The sequence below is a fragment of the Ambystoma mexicanum genome, chromosome 6q (genome assembly GCF_040938575.1).
Source record: "Ambystoma mexicanum isolate Mex_15411 chromosome 6q, UKY_AmexF1_1, whole genome shotgun sequence".
Classification (NCBI taxonomy): Eukaryota; Metazoa; Chordata; class Amphibia; order Caudata; family Ambystomatidae; genus Ambystoma; species Ambystoma mexicanum.
In genome coordinates this window covers 773,628,680-773,650,527 of record NC_090937.1, presented here as the reverse complement: position 1 = coordinate 773,650,527, position 21,848 = coordinate 773,628,680, and the positions used below count along the sequence as shown (strand labels likewise).

The 21,848-nt window shown below is 44.1% G+C and overlaps 1 protein-coding gene across 1 annotated transcript in view; it reads left to right on the top strand.

The window, feature by feature from the left end:
• Positions 1-21,848, top strand: part of DCHS2 (dachsous cadherin-related 2) — a 1,925,309-nt gene that overhangs the window by 1,401,652 nt on the left and 501,809 nt on the right. The gene's annotated exons all lie outside the window — the stretch shown is intronic.

The following is a 21,848-nucleotide window of genomic DNA, read 5'->3' as shown; positions in this document are numbered from 1 at the left end:
ATTATTGGCATTATTGTGTGTTTTGATTTCATTTCCTTCATTTTGACTTGAATACATTTTTGTTTCTTACTTCAATGTGTGGTCTTCTCTCATTGGTTTCATGCATGTCACAATGTGGGTTTTCTCAGTCTTGTGTTGCCATTGTATGGGTCTGACAGACTTGTACTCATGCGCATACTGCTTATTTGTGATCTCTCATGTAATGGGGATTTCAATTTGGAGTGGATGTAAAGCTTGGTTGGGTGTTTGGACTGGGGTGGCGTGGGGTGGGATTTGGGTGGCCAGAAGAGCCTGGGATCTAGATTGTGATAACGTGTTGGCTGGGGGACATGTGTCGGGGCCTGCTGGCAGGTGCCTGTCAATGCTGGGGGGGTGGGGGGGTTGGGGGACATGAGTGGGGGCCTGCTGGCAGGTGCCCCTCACTGCTGGGGGGTGGGGGTGCTGGGGGACATGTGTCGGGGCCTGCTGGCAGGTGCCTGTCAATGATGGGGGGGTGGGGGAGCAGGGGGACATGAGTGGGGGCCTGCTGGCAGGTGCCCCTCACTGCTGGAGGTGCTGGGGGACATGACCAGGAGTGCAGGGTAGTCCCTGTGGTGTGGGCTGCCTGCAGGGGCCATGGAGGGGGTAGAGTGGACACCTGGGAGGACCCACACTGCCAATTCACGTGTAGAACTCCCCGCACACCCCCGAAATATGCGTTCCCCCCTCTGACAGCAAAATCGCTTGTGAAACTTCCCACGCACCCCTGAAATATACGTACCCAGGCCAATCACGTGTAAAACTTCCCGCGCACCCCTGAAATACACATACCCAGGCCAATCACGTGTAAAACTTCCCGCACACCCCTGAAATACACGTACACAGTGCAATCGCGTGTAAAACTTCCCGCGCACCCCTGAAATACACGTACCCTGCTGAAATCGCATGTGAAACTTCCCGCGCACCGCTGAAATACACATACCCTGCTGAAATCGTGTGTAAAACTTCCCGCGCACCCCTGAAATACACGTACCCAGGCCAATCGCGTGTAAAACTTCCCGGACACCCCTGAAATACACGTACCCAAGTCAATCGCGTGTAAAACTTCCCGCGCACCCCTGAAATACACATACCCTGCTGAAATTGCGTGTGAAACTTCCCGCGCACCGCTGAAATACACATACCCTGCTGAAATCGTGTGTAAAACTTCCCGCGCACCCCTGAAATACACGTACCCAGGCCAATCGTGTGTAAAACTTCCTGCGCACCCCTGAAATACACATACCCAGGTAAATTGCGTGTAAAACTTCCCGCGCACCCCCGAAATGCACGTACCCTGCTGAAATCGCATGTGAAACTTCCCGCGCACCTCTGAAATACACGTACCCAGGCCAATCAGGTGTGAAACTTTCAGCGCACCCCCGAAATACACGTACTGTGCTGAAATCGTGTGTGAAACTTCATGCGAACCCCAGTAATACACGTACACCGCTCACACAGGGCCAATCGCGTGTGAAACTTCACGCGAACCCCAGTAATACACGTACCCCGCTTGCCGTGCTGGTGCAGGGTTAGCGCAGCCCTTTGCACTGGATTGGGGATTTTGATGGCTTTTCCCTGCGCGAGGGGCGTTCTTGGGGGCGTAACGGGCGCTGCTGCAGGTTCGCTGCGCCACTGTGCACCATGGCTGGTTTTGGTAGCTAAAATCCATGAATACGCTGAGCGCGGAAATGGATTTTAGCGCACGCGGATGGCGCAGAGATTCGCACGCGCACACCTTGCGCCAGCCGCGTGCGCCACTTGTGCGCTAAATTCTATGAATTACCCCCTTAGTAGTTCATGATAGGTCTCCCAATCACCCCTAACATCTTGTTTGCAACATTATAAACTTAACCCCTTGTAGGGACTGCTTATTAAAATGAATAATGTGCAACGTCATCAGTAATGTCATCGGTGGCATTTGTGATGTCATCTTTCATGTTCTGTGTGTTAGTCTTAGCAGTGCACGGTGGTGGCACGAGTTATGGTTGCCTATCTTACCATGCCTGGCACATTTCTTTTTTGGGGGGTTATACTTGTAACCATAACGTCCCTTTAACAATGTTTTTTCAGTGAATTTCATAGGTTTTTATTAGTGCAACTTAACCATAATGTCCCTTTTACACCGTTTTTTCAGTGAATCTTGTGGGTTTTTATCAGTGCACGATAATTTCCTACAACTTTCTGATATCATAATTACCCCGAATATAGCAACATTTTTGTGACCTATCTGGGAATCCAATTATGAAGCTTTCCTACCATGGCCACCTGATAAAAGTTCTTGAACATAAAATACTCAAATTGAGTGCACAATTGAAAACAATTCTGAACTCCTACTGCAAATTCTCCTTAACACCTTTGGTGAAATTCTATATAGGGAAAATTATACCATCAATCACCTATGGAATTGATACAAACCCATTGAGAGAAAGCATCAGCTGGGACAGAATAGAAGGCAACATATGGAAAGGGGTGCTGATTTTGCCTTCTTCATTACCTATTTTTGCACTGCGGTACGAACTGGGTCTAGAGTCATTGAATTCCAAGATTGATTGGAAAGTCTTGTCTCTCTTTAGACAGATAGTAGATCCGCAAAGAACATTTCATTTTGAAAATATCAATGAGATGCCAAAAAACAATGACAACCCTTTTCTCAATAACCTGAAATCACAAGCTTCTCTAATTCTCTTGAAATGTAAACGTAATATCATAGATCTCACAAAGAAGCCTCTGAATGTTAAAGAAGCACTGAAGGGGAATGGCTGGATTCAAACCATTAATATGGTCAAAAGCCAAAAGCTATACCAACCCTTATCGTCACAAGACAAACCCAGAGGTTGGCGCGCTGCATATCTAAAACAATTTCCTAACCCTCAATGGAGAATGCATTTCTTGAGATTTCGTCTGAATCTCCTAATGACAAGAGAGGTAGCATACATAAGAGATAAGGAAACCTTCCCAAATAACATCTGTTTGTGCTGTGAGTCACGCAATGTACACAATTGGAAACATATTCTTATGGACTGTGAAGGAACAGAGGAAATCAGAATTCTAAGATTGACCAGATTTGTGCATAGCAGTTGGTCACTGACAACACATTCATTTTGGGAAAGAGTGATTTCGGGGCAGGAGAGAAGGCTGATAATAGAAGTTGTGAAGATGCTCAAAGATCTCCAATTACTTGCGGAAAGAGACAATGAGGAACAGACCAATATCTCAAACCATGCATGAAGTTGACAAAAGGCACGGCAGTGGCTGCACTCGAGTCTAATTGGGAGTCTGATATTTTATACATATATGGCAAGAACTGTCAACCAAGAACAAATAGATGGAAAACAATGATTCAACAAACTGATTAACTTGTGATAATGACGATTGTTCTCCTTTTTGTTTTTTTGTTTTTTATCCGAATGAAATGTATAAATTAATTCTTTCTTATTTTCAAATAATTTCATACGATATTGTAAATAAGCTGCTTGTGGCTAAAAATACAATAATACAAATTTAAAAAACTGCCATTCCCCACCTTCTAGCATAATTTAGAAAACTTCTATACACTTTTTGCAACTTTTTTCTGCACTTGTGTTCGTCATCGCAGACTTTCCAGACTGTGTCACGTGACCATGAGCTCGCGCGCAGCATGAGGACGTGTCTGCCAATGCATTTGCACTGCACAAATGGGTGCGTGCTTCGTAAACAGTTCAGGACTGCACTTTTCAGCTCATTTAGGATCTTTGAAGCTCAAAGTTTCCACTTGCACAGCTCATACACCTATTCTTACTCATTATCCATTAACAATCTAGCACACAGCTTATACTTGGAAGAATATCAGCAAAACTGCTCTTTATTTTAAAAATGGCATCAGCTATTGCCTTCCCTCCTCCCCAAAAGCCACCACCACCACCAGCTGGAGGACCCACACAACAAAAAAGCACAGTACTTCAAAAGACAATCAAGAGGACCAAGAAGATGAGGTAGAGGAAGTGTCTACGTCTAGCTCCAGAGAGATGCATGGGTGTGGCAGTTCTTTACCACTGTTGGCAATGTACCAAAGGCTAAAGCTACCAAAGTGAAATGCACTGAGTGTAACTTTGCACTCAGTCACGGTCTAACTAGACAGTACTCCTACGGGACCACCTCCATGCGGCGCCACACCAAATCCAACCACTGCAATGCTCTCGGAAAGATCATTCCTTTCTTAGCAAGTAGTAGGCTGTCTTCCTCCACCTCATCTTCTTCACCGAATACTGTACCCACACCACCTACTTCTGTGGGACACACAATACCACCAGCTACCTTGCAAGCAATTAAATAGGGTGTTAGTCCATATCTTTCAAAGACTACAGTGCTCCGTAAATACTGCAACACAGCACTCTGCAGCAGGGCTTTTGAAGCTGTAATCAAGGAGCATGAGAAACACTGCCCTCTACCATAGATGTAACACACACACACAACATCTTACATATTTGTGGTTGGTGCCTCTTCCCTCATTTCACTCATCACCTTACTTTCTGACCTCTCCTGCAAAACAATAAAAATAAAATAAGAAAACACCAAAAAAAAAGGTTCCTTTAGGAACCACCTTTCACAGTAAAAAAAGAAAACGAAAAACATTATCTTATAGACTCCATCTACTTTACATTTCTCAGTAAAGTACAAAGACTGAATAAGATTCTCCAACATTTCCATTACCAATTTGTGTTATGTTAGTGGAATAGTGGACCATTGTATACCAGAGAAAAATATAATATGACAGAAACAATTTTCTGTGCCAAATACATTTCTCTAGCATACAATTAGGACAACAATCGATGGACCTTTATAACTATTCACACTCTCCACAAGTCCCCAGGCCATGGATCATTTAAAGACCCTGATGGCGCATGCACATCATCGCACGGGGCAGCCATTCTATCCATTTTCATTTTATATTTGTAACACTCCCTCAATGCCTGCTTTAAAACAGTCACACATCCATCCACCAATCACTTTCAAAAACTGTACATATAACCCTATGACCATATTAAGTTCCCACACACCAATTGCCACTTACCAATCTTCTACAAATCATTTGCATCTGCATTTCCCTTACTTATACAAAAAATTGTACATAGTGCTCCTATAAATGCACATATGCATTGTGCAGTAAGAGAAGTGCATAAATAAATGGGGCAGTACGGATGGGCAAGTGCTCAAGAGAACCCAGGAGGGAAATGCCAAGGGATGCCAAGGTGGGACATCACTGGCTAACTACTGGAGCAGGGGAGTCCGAAGGGTGGGATGCATCTTAACCATACCATCTCTTTAACAATGTTTTTTTTCTGTCAATCTAATACGTTTTTATAAGTGAACATGTTTCTTGGTGTTACATCACTGTATACAAGTTATTAAAAATTCCTCTTTTCATATATATGAAAGAACTATAAACCTCTTTAAGAAACATATTTTTTTCAACACACACATATGCCTGTCATTATTTGCACCACATCCTGGGGAAGCGAATCATCATTCAATTGCATACGGCATAAGGCTCAACCATGACCCCAGCACAACCCTCAGTGTCCTCTATACCCTAATAATGTAACCAATGGGCAGTTTCCAAATCCATGGGGCATGGGCTTTGGCCATGCTGCATTCCCCAATATGCAAATCAGAGTACACATTTGCGTTTGCCGAGGGCCAGGACCACTTCCAAGGCACCAAATGTATATCACTAGTGTTTCTACTTACATTCTTACACTTTTGAAAAATGAAACACAAGACATATTTCCAAAAACATGTTTTCAGGTCCTTGCTAATGCTCATCGCACAAGTTTGTTGTAATCTAGTCCGCCACTTCAGGATGTAACCGAAAGCAGAAAATGTTTTCCCATTCAAACCTACCGCTTTGCCCATGCTGCATGCCCAAAGAAGCACATTACAGTACATATTACTCCATGCTGATGGCCAGGCCCATTGCCCAGACACCAATGTTATATCATTGTGTTGTGTTCTTACATTTTCACAATTTCAAAAAAATAAAACACAGAACTTATTTGCAAAACCATGCTTTGAAGTTCTTGCTGACCCTCCTCATGCATATCTGCTGCAATCCCATCCAGCACTTCAACCTGTACCCACAAGCAGAATTCGTTTTCCCATTCAAACCTATCCCAATTTTGAAAAACCTTACCACATAGCCAGTCCCTGGTGGCCATGGCCACTTTAACCCCATTGCTGGTCCCTCGTAGTCACGCCATTGGCCAGATTGTCCTGGTATGTCCTGCCCACTGGCCATGGCCACAGGCTATACCTCAGTCACCAAAGGTATATCACTATTTCTTGCACCTACATTATGACACTTTTCAAAAAACAAAACACAAACACATATGCAAAGCCATGCTTTCAGCTCCTTGCCAATGCTCCTTGCATGAGTTTGCGGCAAATCCGCCATGTTACATTTTTTGAATAGTGTCAAAATGTTCATACATAAAATAACTTAGCCCCCACTTGACAAAATCCATTCAGATGTTGCCCAAACATTCAAGGTTGGGTCTATAATCATTCTGAAAACCTTTGTCCACATTCGTCAAATGGCAATAAAGCTATAAGCCATCTAAGAATGTTGAGACCCCCCGCCCCTCTAGGTCTAACATTTTTTGCAAATGTATGCACCGATTTGTCAAATGGCACCACATTTAAAAGTCTTTACAATATTTTGGGGCCCCCCTCTAATTTTGTTCCCTCTTGAAAAAATAGTACCACACTTTGCAGCATCGTTCAGAGTCAGGTCTAGAATGACATTCCAAAATTTCACACAGTTCCATTGAGTGGCAGCAAAGTTATAGGCCATCCAAAAACTGCTTTTCACAAACCCTTTAATGCAGAAATAAGCTTATATGTCCCCAAATATCTCAGATATTTGTAAATATCACAGGACTGCCCTGGGCATCTGGACTGTTCGCAGACATCAGATTTGAAAAAGCACCTGTTTTCGGGGCTTTTTAAGGCCATAGCCCATCCAGAGATTGTTTCATTAGTTTGACAAGTGCAAGATTGTGTTTTTTAATATGTTTATACTGCGATATCCACGGGCATCAGCTGCTGTCCACGGATCCAACACACTTTTCACCATCCAATCAGCGTGCACATATGATGTCTTTGGACATCACGCCATCCTCTGGGCCAATCGGAGGCCCGTACATGGGCCAAACAGGGAAGTAAGTCTGCGGACCGAACCCAGATATCACTAATTTATTTTACCTACTTTTTGGTTGTTTTAAAAAAAACTACTGGATGGATTTAAACCAAATTTACAAAAGCATGCTTTCGGGACCAATCCATTTCTCCTGTCGCAAATTTGGTGAAAATCTGCACAGCAGTTTGGGCTGTAGGCGTGAGCAGCATTTTTTTTCCACTGTGTCTATTGGAAAAACCTGAACTTTTGGGAATCGCCCCTATAACTCCGCCCCCCGAACAAAACCGCACCAAACTTAGCGGAATCAATTTGACGGATCCATATGCTTTTAAAAAAATTTCATTAGGATTCATCTGGGGGAGGAGGGGCAAAGTTATAAGTTGCCCAAAAACTGCTCTTCCTATGGGTTGAGCAACTAAACTATAACTACACGCAGGCCCTGTAAAATATATATATTCAAGGAAAAAACGTTAATTTCATGGACGTTACAGTGAGAACTCCAATATTGTGCTGTACTTATTGATGTGTTCACGAAATGGGCAGAGGTTAAAATTACAAGGAGTATCACTACACTGAACATTATAGGGTTCTTGGAGGAGATTTTTAGGCAAGAAAGATATCCCACATTTATCATGACAGGCAAAGGTGTGTAGTTCAGATCAGATGAAATCAAAAAAATATGTATTAGAGAATGCAATTGTGCATGAATTTTACCTGAATATATCATTTATTTCTGATTTTTTTTTTGTATTTATTTCAGCACACCTAACCCTCAGGCATCTGGGCACTAGTTACAGAAAGTGCATAGTATAGATCATAATGTGCAAATTTATGGATATAGATTGACATGAAGGTTATAGAAAACCGCAACTAATCATGCATGTTGGACAAAATAAGTATGACAACATCAGCTGGCAAAGCCACACCTCATGGTATGGGGGGCTACATCAGGCATGTAATCAAATAAGTAAGACACAATCGGTGTGACAGCATAATCTGACAAAGCCTCACCTCATGTTACGGGGGGGCTACATCAGGCAAGTAATCATGTAAGTATTTATTATTTATTATTTAATTCATGCAGGAGCCCTTGGGCATCAAGGCGCACACAGAAAACAAACAAAAAAGAACATCCTGTAAAGACAAGAGGGGCGATGGACATGTCAAGTAAACAGTAAGGTTTTCAGACGTTTACAAAACATCAACAGATTATTTTCCCTACGTAAATCATCTGGCAACTTATTCCAAGCCTGGGCTGCTTGGATGGGGAAAGAGTGGCCAGTCCCTCTGGCACACTTACTGTGGGGACAGGTTAGATACATAGCATTGCTAGACTGTGTGACTCGTGTCGACTGTTGCTGCGCAAAGTGTTCCTGTAAATAGGATGGTGCCAGTCCATACTGGCATTTATGCATCAAGGTGTTAATCCTAAAAGAGACTCTGGCTTTGCTTGCGCCACTCAGCAAGGCATTGCAATAGTCAAGCCTTGCCATTATAAAGAGTGTTGTACAATTTTTAATTGAGACATATGCCTTTAGCAACATCTCAGTGTTTGAGTCTGCCAGCAGGGGCCTACATCTACCACCACGAGGCCTGAGGACCGCCTGCCTGCCCCCACACCAGCACAAAGGTAAGCCCTCTGGGCTTTATTGGGCATCATAAAGCATCCACCAGGGTACGGATAATGGTGACCTTAGAAAACTCACCAGCAAACATCCAAAAAAGGCTTTTTATTATTTAAATACAAGGTTTGACTAATTGTGCAAAAAGCCGGAGTTGCTGCACCTGTTTTTCAATCTGTACCTATGAAAGGCAGTGTGAGCCTGCACTTTCCATCATGGCTGCCCTTGATGCCTGAGTACCAGCTGTTGTGGGAAGGCCTTGTCTGATTGGGCCCCTCGTTCTGCATATGGCCCAAACAGGGTAGCCGGCAGGTGAATGCTGGCACACCTCTCAGGCCCACTTGATAACCTTGGCAAGCCCTCCTCTGCCTTTGCAACATCTCTGTGTTCTATTCTACCAGCAGGGGCCTACCTTCACCACCACGAGGCCTAAGGACCCCCCACAGCCACCACACCAGCACGAAGGTAGCCCTATGGGCTTAACTGGGCCTCAAAGCATACACTGGGGTACAGATCACAGTGCCCTTTGGAAACTCACCAGCAAACATCCAAAAAAGGCTCTTATTTTTTAAAATGCAAGTTTTGACTAATTGTGCGAAAAGCCTGAGTTAATGCACTCGTTTTTCATTCTGTACCTATGAAAGGCAGTGTGAGCCTGCACTTTCCATCATGGCTGCCCTTGATGCCTGAGTGCCTGCTGTTGTGGGAAGGCCTTGTCTGATTGGGCCCCTCTTTCTACATATGGCCCAAACAGGATAGCCGGCTGGCAAATGCCGGTCCACCTCTCATGCCAACTTGATATCCTTGATGCAAGCTCTCCTCTGCCTTTAGCAACATCTCTGTGTTGGAGTCTGCCAGCAGGGGCCTACCTCCACCACCACAAGGCCAAAGGACCCCCTACCTCCTCCACACCACCACGAAGGTAAGCCCTGTGGGCTTTGCTGGGCCTCAAAACATACACTGGGGTACAGATCACAGTGCCCTTTGAAAACTCACCAGCAAACAACAAAAAAGGCTCTTATTTTTTAAAATGCAAGGTTTGACTAATTGGGTGAAAAACCACAGTTGTTGCGTTCGTTTTCATTCTGTGCCTATGAAAGGCAGTGTGAGCATGCACTTTCCATCAATGCTGCTCTTGATGCTTGGGCACCGGAGTGCCTGCTGTTGTGTGAGGACTTTGTCTGACAGGGCCCCTCGATCTGCAGGCAAATGCTGGCCCACCTCTCAGGCCCACTTGATATCCTTGGTGAAAGCCCTCCTCTGCCTTCAGCAACATCTCTTTGTTTGAGACTGCCAGCAGGGGTCTACCTCCACCGCCACGAGGTCTGAAGACCTCCCACCTCCACAGCAGCATGAAGGTAAGCCCTCTGGCCTTTATTGGGCCTCATAAAGCATCCACTGGGGTATGGATCACAGTGCCCTTTGAAGGCTCACTAGCGAATATCCAAAAATTGCTATTTTTTTAATGCAAAAACAAAGGTTGCTGTGTTTGTTTTTCGTTCTGTGTCTATGAAAGGCAGTGTGAGCCTGCACTTTCCATCATGGCTGCCCTTGATGCCTAGGTACCGGAGTGCCTGCTGTTGTGGGAAGTCCTTGTCTGATTGGGCCCCTCATTCTGCATATGGCCCTTTCAAGCTAGCCGGTAGGTGAATGCCGGCCTGCCTCCCAAGGCCCCACTGCTAAGACTCCTGTCCGGTCCGGGCTGGGCGGTGTGGCCCCCACTATGTTTCCCAAGCCTCATCATGCAGCTGGACGATGGGAACCATTATCCAGGTGCTCTTTGTCTATGTGATCGCCCCCTCAGCTATCACACAAGTGTCAACTATTCCTATGTTGCCTGATCATCCACTGACCTTGTGCCTCTCCTGACAATCTCTACAAACTATTTTCAGAAGACAATTTCCTTTCTTGTTTCTTTTCTCTTATTGTATCAACACACCTAACCCTAACACCCACTTTTCTTCCTGGACTTTCACCTCCACTGCCGTCACCCCTGTACTGTTGTGTTCCTGTTGACCCAAAAAAGAAAATCAAATTTAGCTGTGTGCACATCCTGATTTTTCTGCTACTGTTTAAAGTCGAATTTAGCTGTGTGCACATCCTGATTGTCTTGCTGCTGTTTAAGTTGGAATTTAGCTGTGTGCACATTCTGATTTCCTTGTTACTGTTTAAGTTAGAATTTAGCTGTGTTCACATCCTGATTGTCTTGCTGCTGTTTAAAGGCATGGTCTAGTAAAAAATGTGATTGTCCCTACGGGTCGGCCATATTTTTTTAAGCCTAAGTGGCTCGATTTTAGAAAACTTTCCTATGGACCTTACCCGAGTTTTCGTCCATTAAACACACGCGAAAACAAGCACCAGGGAGCCGCCATTTTCTGATAATCCTATCTTTTCCCCCATCGCCCTGGCTGACCTGCTTTTGCGGCACTAAATCAAATCCCCCGCCCCTAAGCCTGTCATCAGCAGACTCGTACCGCCCATTTCCCAACACCAAAGCACGTCTTGTGTCAACATTTGCTGCGCTTCAGCTAATGACGTGTCGCCATGGAAATGGCAGGACGCCTCTTTCCTCAATAAGAATAAAGAGACCGTTTCACAACACACAGCAGCAGATTTTCGATTCCATTCCTCTCTCTGCGTTACTTTGAGTATTCTGTGACTCGTTTCAGTGCTCTGGTCAGCTACCTTCGCCGCTTGTAGCCCGTGTGAACAGATACCAGTACCACCGCTATAAATTATTTTAGTTTGTTTAACACACAATGGCTACAATAATTCCCTACATGTACGAGCCCGAGTATACCGAGGAGGAACTACTGGAAAATGAAGCACGCGAAAACGATGGGGATTCGGACGGCAGTTGGCAGGACGAATCAACAGATGAAGAGCCTGGGCCTAGTCGAATGGACGGCGTCTCCACCTGGTGCACATGCAATCAGTGCGAGCTAATGCCAACTGAGGACGAGAACTGCTGCTGCCGAGAAAACTCGGGATGCCAGGCCTACATTTCGGAAGGCGAGCCACGACCGCAATGCATCACCGAGCTGCCAGACTTCAGGGCAGCCTACCCCACACGGGCCGTGTTGAGAATAATGATGGTGCTTATGCACGAACTTCGCGCAACTGTTCGTCCTCGTAATCCGAGTAACGAGTAAGTATACTCTGCTTGTCATGCCACTCCTATTTCATGTTCTTCTACTATATCCAAAATTACATCTACATATCATTGTAACGCATGTAAGTCGTTCAATAGTGTGCATTGTCTAGATAGCATTTGTCCGTGCAGAATGCCATTAGTTACAAGAATTGTCATTGACAACAAACGTTTATTAAACTTATCTTGGTCATTTAAAAACAGTTTGTTTCATTCCTTTTCACAGGTGGTACAGGCTGGTGGCCTATCGTTCCTTTACATGGTGGCTCCACGGGAGGCTTGGACACCGCCTGTGCCGTTCGTGCCATTAGAGAAACGTTCCCGAGTGACAGCAGTCAGTACAGGGGATTTTCTCTCGTTGTGCTGCAACCTGACCTGTATAATCTTTAAAGTCTTGTATTTTTGTGTCATGAAAATGAGATACAAAATAAAACACCACATATGTTTTAACAACGGTTGTTTCGATTTTTAAATGAATCAAGTGTGTCTCCATTCAAGGATGGACGTCAGACATCTGTGCTCCGAATGGGTGAAGGCCTGGTCGCTGTGAAGCAGGGTGGTCACTATCTATCTAAGCTAACATAACATATTCTCGATAATGCATGCACTAAATAACACTTGTTCAAAGTCTTTCAGTAGGTTATTTCTCTATAAAAGTCACACCTATATCTATACTAACAATTACCATTGGATTGTACAGGCCTTAGGGTCTTGACCACTATAATACACCGGTTGAAGTGTGGGTCTGTGCTCACAAGAATCTCCGGTATGTGGCATTTGTTATTGATAAGCAACGATATACTATCATTGATATAAAGGCGATATACTATATATTGATATAAAGGCGGTTCGCGCCAGTGGATGCGCGCTGGCATGGGGGGCTGTCAGGGGCGCGAAAGGCCAAGGTGCCAAACTACATGTACACTTCAAAAGGTATCCCACGCCAAGGGGCCATCGGTCACATGGCCTCCTCAGACCCCGTGTCTCCAGCCAGGCCTCCCCTTGAAGCAGGCCGCCCCCCTGCAATTCACATAAGTGTGTCTCCATTCAGCAGTCTTCCTGTGCCTTATCTGCACACCCCAGGCCTATCCATCCCACCCACCCTCTATCAAAGGCGGTTCGCGCCAGTGGATGCGCGCTGGCATGGGGGGCTGTCAGGGGCGCGAAAGGCCAAGGTGCCAAACTACATGTACACTTCAAAAGGTATCCCACGCCAAGGGGCCATCGGTCACATGGCCTCCTCAGACCCCGTGTCTCCAGCCAGGCCTCCCCTTCAAGCAGGCTGCCCACCTAAGCCCACCTAAGACCACGACATACATACGTCATTTATTCACAAACACACCCCTGTTTCTAATACTTTATAAACCACTTGATATGTCTCATGAGAACATCTTTGTGCTTTGCAAGTCAACTCCTGAACGTGTTACCTGGCAACCACTGAGATCTACGCTAATCTGCTCGTCGTCGTGCTATCCGTGAACTTCTGTGACCGCTTAGAGCAAACCCATCAGTGTGCTACCTGTGGCCACCCACCTATTCTCCTGCAACATACTGCTCTGCTTGCTGAATCCAACTGTTTGTTGGTCAAGGTAAGGCCATGTATCCTAGTCATATTTCACAGATTTTTAAATTTCTATCTATTTGCGAGTAGAGTACACAATAGTGCTATGTTCATTGGTCTCATTGCTATTGACTTGAGTTTCCATTGCTATGCTATCAAAAGATCTATTTATTTTCATTTGTGTCTATTGTCATCCAATTGCATCCTTCGGGGGTCCAGTCTATAATGTAAGCATGTTTCCTTCTCGTGCAAGACAGAACATCCAAGGGACGAGTCACATGTTCAGATTTTAGACACATCATTTATACATTTCTGCAACTTATGCAAATACTAAGCCGCACATAATGAACTGGTATAGTTCCTGCGACCAAAACAAACCTTGCATTGATCATTGTATGATTCATTTACTTTTGTATCAAATCTTTATTCTTGAAGATTGTATAATAATGTCGATATTTACCTTTCAGATTTATCAACAATGCCTGCCTGTTCGATTAGCGGTTGCCCTTCGAAGACCCATGCGAAATCGGAAGGCACTACAATGCATGTATTCCCGAAAACTGTTGATCGAATAAGAGAATGGGTCAGACATTGCGTATATCCACTGGATGAGCTGGAAAGTAGAGTCCAACAAGTCTTACAGGACAAGAGGGGTGATAGATATCGCATCTGCAGCCGGCACTTTTCCTTGGACATGTACACAACGTCTTGGGTAACAAAGAAGAATAAACGGCAAACGACACGGAAATTGCTCAAAAACGCTATTCCCACTCTATTCGTCCACATTCCACCACCGGTGAGTCAAGTGTCCGGATTTAGCTTTAGGCCTTGCGGTAGTGTGTAGGTAGCCGAACGGATTAATTGATATTGTAGGTGTTCTATCCCTTGTAATAATTTCGATATTGATATGACTGTATAGTTTTTTGAATAATGACATTTATCAATATATTCTTTTTTGATTTCATAACCCACAAACGCAATGTATATATATGGGAACAGGGAACTGTGCTGTATTGAGAATTTTTCAAGTATTCTGTCGCCTTACATGGCTATTTTTAATATTGGCATTTCATTATCAATCATTAATTTACCTTTACAACTTCTTGACTATCCCTTGAATCTGAAGCAAGAACATTCTACATCCTTGACCTGGTCGCAGTTATCAACCACTTCTAGCGCGTATCAGGTAATCTTACTAGGCTGATCCACTACAGACTTGTTTTATGCATGTCAAGTAATAGTTTTATTTTATCGTGTAATTATTTTACCGAATGTTTGGTTAGTGCTTTCCAATTGATTTACACCTTAGTTATCGTCCACTGGTGTTTGTTTTCAGTTATAATTAGTGTTATCCATACTAATGCAAGTACTGTCTTTCAGGGAGATGCTGAAGCGTCCGCCACATCTACAACATTTCTAGATGTTCTTCACCAGCAGGTGGTATGGATACTGACAGCTCCATCGAGCGTCATCATCAAAGCTGGAATTCTTGTCGTTTGATTGTTCTCCACAATGTTTCATTCGTGGTTAGCCGTTGATATGTACCTGTGCTGTCGACCCCAGGTGTGTGTTATGTTTTCACTATTGTAATCCTCACTAATGCAAGTACTATGTTTCAGGCAGTTGATGGAGCGTCAACCCCTGCACTTGATGCAGAGCCTGACATTCAAGTAATTCCAGGGGAAGTGGAAGCGGGACCATGCGTATACGAATCGGCGCAACAGCTTTCGGAAGTGCGCACTACATTGGCAACATCCATAGATATTCTTCAGCAGCACGAGGTATGGATAATGACAGCTCCATCATGCGTGATCATATAACGTGATTCCATTTGCTATACTCTCTTCCCTATTAACGCAAGTGCTGTGTTTCAGGGTGACGATGAAGCTTCCACTACAATCACAACATCCAATTTAGATGATGCAGATGTAAATAAATCGGAGAAATAAGTCGATGAAATGTGATCATATTTAGATTTTCCTTGATTCTTTTGGACAATGCATCATTTGCAGTTATCTCTTTATATGTACCTGTGCGTTCGACCCCAAGTGTGTGTTATGTTTCCAATATTGAAAACCATACTAATCCAAGTACTGTGTTTCAGGGAGACGACAGAGCTTCCACCACAATCACAACATCTCATTTAGATGATGCAGATGTAAAGGAATCGGAAAAATAAGTCGATAACATGTGATCATATTTAGATTTTCCTTGATTCTTTTGGACAATGCATCATTTGTGGTTATCTCTTTATATGTACCTGTGTCGTCGACCCCAAGTGTGTGTTGTGTTTCCAATATTGAAAAGCATACTAATGCAAGTACTGTGTCTCAGGGAGATGCGGATGCCTCCTCTCCAATACAACCATTCATGGCAGTCCATGCAGAGCCAGAGGTATGGATACTGACAGTTCCATCGAAATAGATCATCACTGGTCGAATACTTGTCGTTTGTTTGTTGCACACAATGTTTAAATCGTGTTTGGCTATTGAGATGTACCTGTGTGTTCGTCCTCACGTGTGTTTTATGCTAACAATATTTTGATACATAGTAATGAAAGTACTATGTTTCAGGGAGACGATGGAGCCTCATTATGTGCTGTCTATGCGGATACAGAAAATATAGTCGTTGCAGCGCAAGAGGAAGGGAGGACATGCAGAAACGAATCGGAGCAACAGCGTGCAGATGTTGAAGGTCGAGTCAATAAAGTTGCAAAGAAAAAAAAACAAAAAAAGGTTAGTTACAAACAGTTCATAACTTTAAAAAAATGCTTGTGCTGGGGACTATTTTATGTTTTTTTCCAGTCAATTCTACTACACTCCATCTTGTGTTTAAACTGAACATCACTTTTCCAATCTCTCCTCCAGTTACCCGTGGGTGTCAGAACTATACATACACAGACAGTGAAGCGAATGAGAGATGTGGCTTGCCAGACCGTGTACACTATGGAGGAACTATTAATTGAGGCGAGGCGTGTTCAGGCTCGAGATGCTCATGTCCAATGGCCAGAACATGAATTAACTGTGTTTGGAGACTACAGCAAAGTTGCATTGGACCATAGCTACAGTGCGACGGCACCATCACAAGAAGATGTTATTGAATGTATTGAAGATAGCTCTGAAGTAGTTGCAGATCAATTCACACAATCTACACCCGCCAAAAATTTGCCACCAAAAAACCTGTCGACGTTGGTGTGTTCTCCCATCAATGTTGAAGTAATAGATGTCGAAATGACAGAGAATGAACCAGCCGCAGCATCCATAGACGCATCAGAACTTGATATCAGCGATATTATTTTCCAATGTGTTGAAATCTCCACACCATCACAGGCCGAAACAACGTTGACGCAGGATGACAGTCTAATGAAAGAGAGCAAATATATTGTATTCGACAGTTGTTTGATGGAAATTATAAGTATGCTGAAATGTGTGCATTCCATTAGAGGGAAAGTATGTGGGAAGCCATTGATTAAAGTGACTCGTCAAATAAAAGGCAATAACGTCAAAATAAATGCCGCCTTTAGATTAAATCATAGGTTCTCATGGTCTGCACAACCGATGCTGGGGAAGCTGCCAGCAGGCAATCTACTGTGTGCAGCTGCATCACTTTTTAGTGGCTCCAGTTTTAGAAAGTTAGAGGCTTTCTTTCAGTTTGTGGGACTCCATTTCATTTCTAAAGCGCTGTACTACATATACCAACGTAATTATCTGTTTCCGGCCATTAGTGATGCTTGGAAAATTGAACAATTGTCTCTAGCAAGTACATTCGAAGGCAAACGATTCAGGCTAGCAGGAGATGGACAGTGCGACAGCCCTGGATTTTCTGCCAAGTACTGCACCTACCACTTTCAGGACATGGATAGTAAGAAAACGGTGAGTTTGGTGGTCGTGCAGGTAACACAATGTACATCGTCAGTGGCCATGGAGAAACTAGGATTTATAAAATCAGTGGAATATCTACAATCAAGGGGAATGCACATCGACCTCATAGCCACGGATAGACACGTTTCAATTGCCAAGACAATGAGAGAGCAGTTCCCACATATTAAACATCAATTTGACGTATGGCATCTTGCTAAATCAATCAATAAGAAAATCTCGGCTGCAGGGAAAAAAAAAGGTTTTGAAAGTATTTTGCAGTGGTCACATTCTATCACCAATCATCTTTGGTGGAGCTCAAAAACTTGTGAAGGGTCAGTGGAAATACTACTTGAAAAATGGCATTCACTGATGCACCACTGTACCAACGTTCACCGCTGGACAGCAAATCAACATTTTTCACCAATGTGAACATGGCCCTTTGTCCCCAGAGGAGGCACGGAAGAAGAAGTGGTTGATTCCATCTTCACCGACAAACAAAGCCATTGAGAAGATTGTTTTCGACAAAACTCTATCAAGAGATTTGAGAGGACTGACAGAATTCTGTCACACAAAAGATTTGGAGGTGTTCCACAATATGTGCCTAAAGTACAGGCCAAAGCGCTTGCATTTTATCTTTCGGGGCATGAAACATCGCACTCTACTAGCGGTCTTGGCCCATAACAGCAATGTCGGACATGAACATTCTAGGACTAGGGGTAAAGTAAGGATGCCTCGCTACACTAAGGTGTTTTCAAAACGAAGTAAGCAATGGGTGATCAAACCAGTCTCTGATGAAATGCAGTTCGACTTTGTGAAAGGCCTTATTGTTGCTGTGTTAGAGAAGCACAGATATGGAATTTTGGACGTTTCTGTGCAGAGCAGTGATCCATTGCCACCGAACATTGCGGAATGTGTCAAGCCCACCCGAAGCACAGCTGATTGTGAAGTACAAATCCCGGTTTAAATAATTGCAATACGATTGTCTTTTTGTAAATAAATGTTATTGTACAGTGTACCTGTAAACCTAACCCCTACCTTCACCATCATGGGTGGCGGACAAGCTGGGTGTCATCTTTGAATTCTCTCTATGCACCTCATATATGTGTATGTATATATTTTTCTCATGTCTCATCTCATGTAAATGTAAATGCTGCGCACTGTTAACGGAGGGGAAGCTTGCGCATTGCAAATAATAAAACAAACAAACAAACAATAAATCTGACTTTTAACTCAACTCCTGTGGTACTTTATACTTTCCCTGACCTTCCGCCAAAAATTAAATGTCTCAATTTGGGCTGCAAAGCTCGCAGACAACGGGGACAAAATTGGGGCACTTAGAACGTGCCAGCCAAGCGGGCCGTGGCATTTGGGAGAGAAGCCAGTTCGCATTTGCACATTGAGGCGCACTACATAGACGGATTCTAAACTTCAAGTTCTCTCAGATGCCTATACTACGTGATGTTGCAAATAAAGAATGCGAAGGACAGCGGCTTTGATTTTCAGCTCGCGCCCAGATGAGGCCCACAAGTCGCACTGGAAGTATAAGGGTCTATTGTATTTTGACCTTGAGACAGGGACCATGCCGAAAGAACTACATTTGAAGGGGGTGCGCAATAACGTAAGAGACGATAAGGCAGAAAATTCAGAAACTAGACCGACTTTCATTTTAGTTCAGTATACGAAAAATCGTTGTCAAGAGCACGGTCCGTTTTACAGACTGCATTACGAAGAGACACAATGGAAATTTCAAATATAATGTAAGTAAATCTTTACACGCTTTTATACCGGAATGAAGATTTAATGAATGGATGCATGAATAAATGAATGAATGAAGAGCTAGGAAAAGCAAGTAAAACGTGTTCGTAGTGGGCACATGGGCATGCAGGTCGACTGGTCTCACCGATCTCGGTCCTTGGCCCAGCCACTTTTCCCTGCACTGCCTACCTGCACTACGGGACTGTCTCTGTATCCTTCAGCCCCTTCTCCCGGCATTTACCTTCCACTTGCCACCAGCTGGCCCTATTATTTAATTTGTATTCAACTAACCATGTATAGCCCTTCCCCATGCGCGATCAGAAAGACACCTGGCCTAGTAGGATCGTTGTCTGTCTGCCCTTGTTCCCCACCTGCCGCGTCGCGCCTAGAAACACTTGAGTATAGGCGCGTTACAAATGACATATCATATATCATATCATTCCTCACGCATGTAGACTAACTGTTGTTTATCATTGTGTGTTGGCCTCAATTTATTTTGTTACTTTTCGCATTGATTTTAGAGCCGAACATACTCCATTGAACTATCCTTGCAAGCAAATAGTTTCTGATCGGCTGTGATAAATAAAATAAGTAATATTAATGAAGATCGCTTGGCGAGACTAATTATAATTTTTTTGTTTTCATAACAGGTATTTGCTCCCCTTCTGCTACTGCCATCGGTTTGAGACAGTAGCAGATGGCTTTTACAGTAGACACCTGTAGCTTCGTGTGAACAACTGGAGCACACTGACAATTTTATGGGACGATCGCCAAGGGCCCACATGCCCTTACGCTGTACTAGTGGCTAGAAGCAACATATCAACCTTTACGATGGACTAGTGCCTAGTTGATGGAACAGCCTTGCGGTTCACCGTGCTTCCAAAGTGCTTCTTTTAACGAAAAGCAACACCCTGTGTACCATGGCGGATACAGATAAAAGAAAATAAATGGCTTTCGGAGTTCATATGGCAATTGCTGAATATTCTCTAAACATTTAATGTAAAATAAATGTACTTTACCAAATGTACCGTGTTGCTGTTTGATTTTAAAGTACAGTTTCATATTCCGAATTGTGGCGCGCTGTGTTGTGAGATGGTCTGTGTTGGTTTCCGGGTTCTGTGTGGAGTCACGTAGAAGACGACTGGGCGCGTTTGCCTACGCAGCACAGTAACGTCACGGAGAGAGGCAGGGAATATGAATGTTTTGATAATGTCAGGCTCAGGGGCGGGGGATTTGATTTAGTGCCGCAAAAGCAGTTCAGCCAGGGCGGTGGGGGAAAAGATAGGATTATCAGAAAATGGCGGCTCCCTGGTGCTTGTTTTCGCGTGCGTTTAATGGACGAAAACTCGGGTAAGGTCCATAGGAAAATTTTCTAAAATCGAGTCATTTAGGCTTAAAAAAACATGGCCGACCCGTAGGGACAATAACATTTTTTACTAGACCATGGGCCTCATTACAACCTTGGCGGAGGACCATGGTGCTATTAGCACCATGGTCCATGCCGCTAAGGTTGCAATTCCGCCATGGTGGATGGCGGAATTACCGCCCCATTCCAAGGTGAGTGGGGCGGTAATTCCCCATTCACCAATGGCCCCTTCCCCATTCCCATTTTTGCCTCATAGGGTAAATTACGCCCCATAGGGTAAATAACGGTGCCGTAATTATCGCCAAGGTCCCTTTGCGGCATGGCTTTTAACGCCTGCAAAAAGCAGGCGTTAAACAGCCATCCCGCAAAGGGAACCTTGTAATCAGGCGTTAAGGGTCGGCGCCGTTTACGGCACCGTAAACCCCTTAACGCCTGAGTCGGAATTAAGCCACATGCCTTTAAGTTCACATTTAGCTGTGTGCACATCCTGATTGTCTTGCTGCTGTTTAAGTTCAAATTTAGCTGTGTGCACATTCTGATAGTCTTGCTGCTGTTTAAGTTCGATTTCAGCTTAAATTAGTGTAAAACTGTTAGTGTAATATTTAATCCAGCAAAGTTTTAATGTCATTGTGGAAACAGACTTTGGTGTGCACACATCTTAAACTATTCTGTCACCATCACTCTTAACATCCATTTCATCGCATGTGTGCCCATTCAAAACTAGCAGTGCAGTACAGAAGCAGCACCCTCCCACCCTCTCCTACCTCTCTTCCTCTCGCTCTTTCCAGCTCTGCGATGGCACTCTCCATATCCCCAATCTACTCCAACTGCTACATAATCACCTACCCTGCCTCTCTGTAAAATTCTGGATATAAAAAGCATAAAAAAGACATCCTCACTGCAAACCCCGGTCTCTCAATTGCAGACACATAAGTCAGTGCTTCCTCCAGAGAAATCGTCACTGACATCCTTTTTTCTGTCCCATCTCCTGACCTATGTACCTCTCACCTCATCTCTACTCTCTCCCTCTACTCCTCCACTACCATTAACGGTGGCACCAAGTGGGAAGTCCTCCTGGCGGGCTTCTTTTCTTCTCGCTGCTGCATTATAATGTCTACCACATGAGCACAATCCTGGTTCAAGGCCCTCAGGCCAACCTCCTTCTCTTTGACCGAATCATACCGTTCCTCATTAACTTCCTTCCTTCTGCTGCATTTCCCGCTACTACCATCCCTTCTCTGCCACCTCTGACTGATGTTTTACATGCCTGTACTCCACCACAAAACATTTTCAAAGCCAGTGATCGTTTCCATCTGACCACACTCAATGCACGTTCAG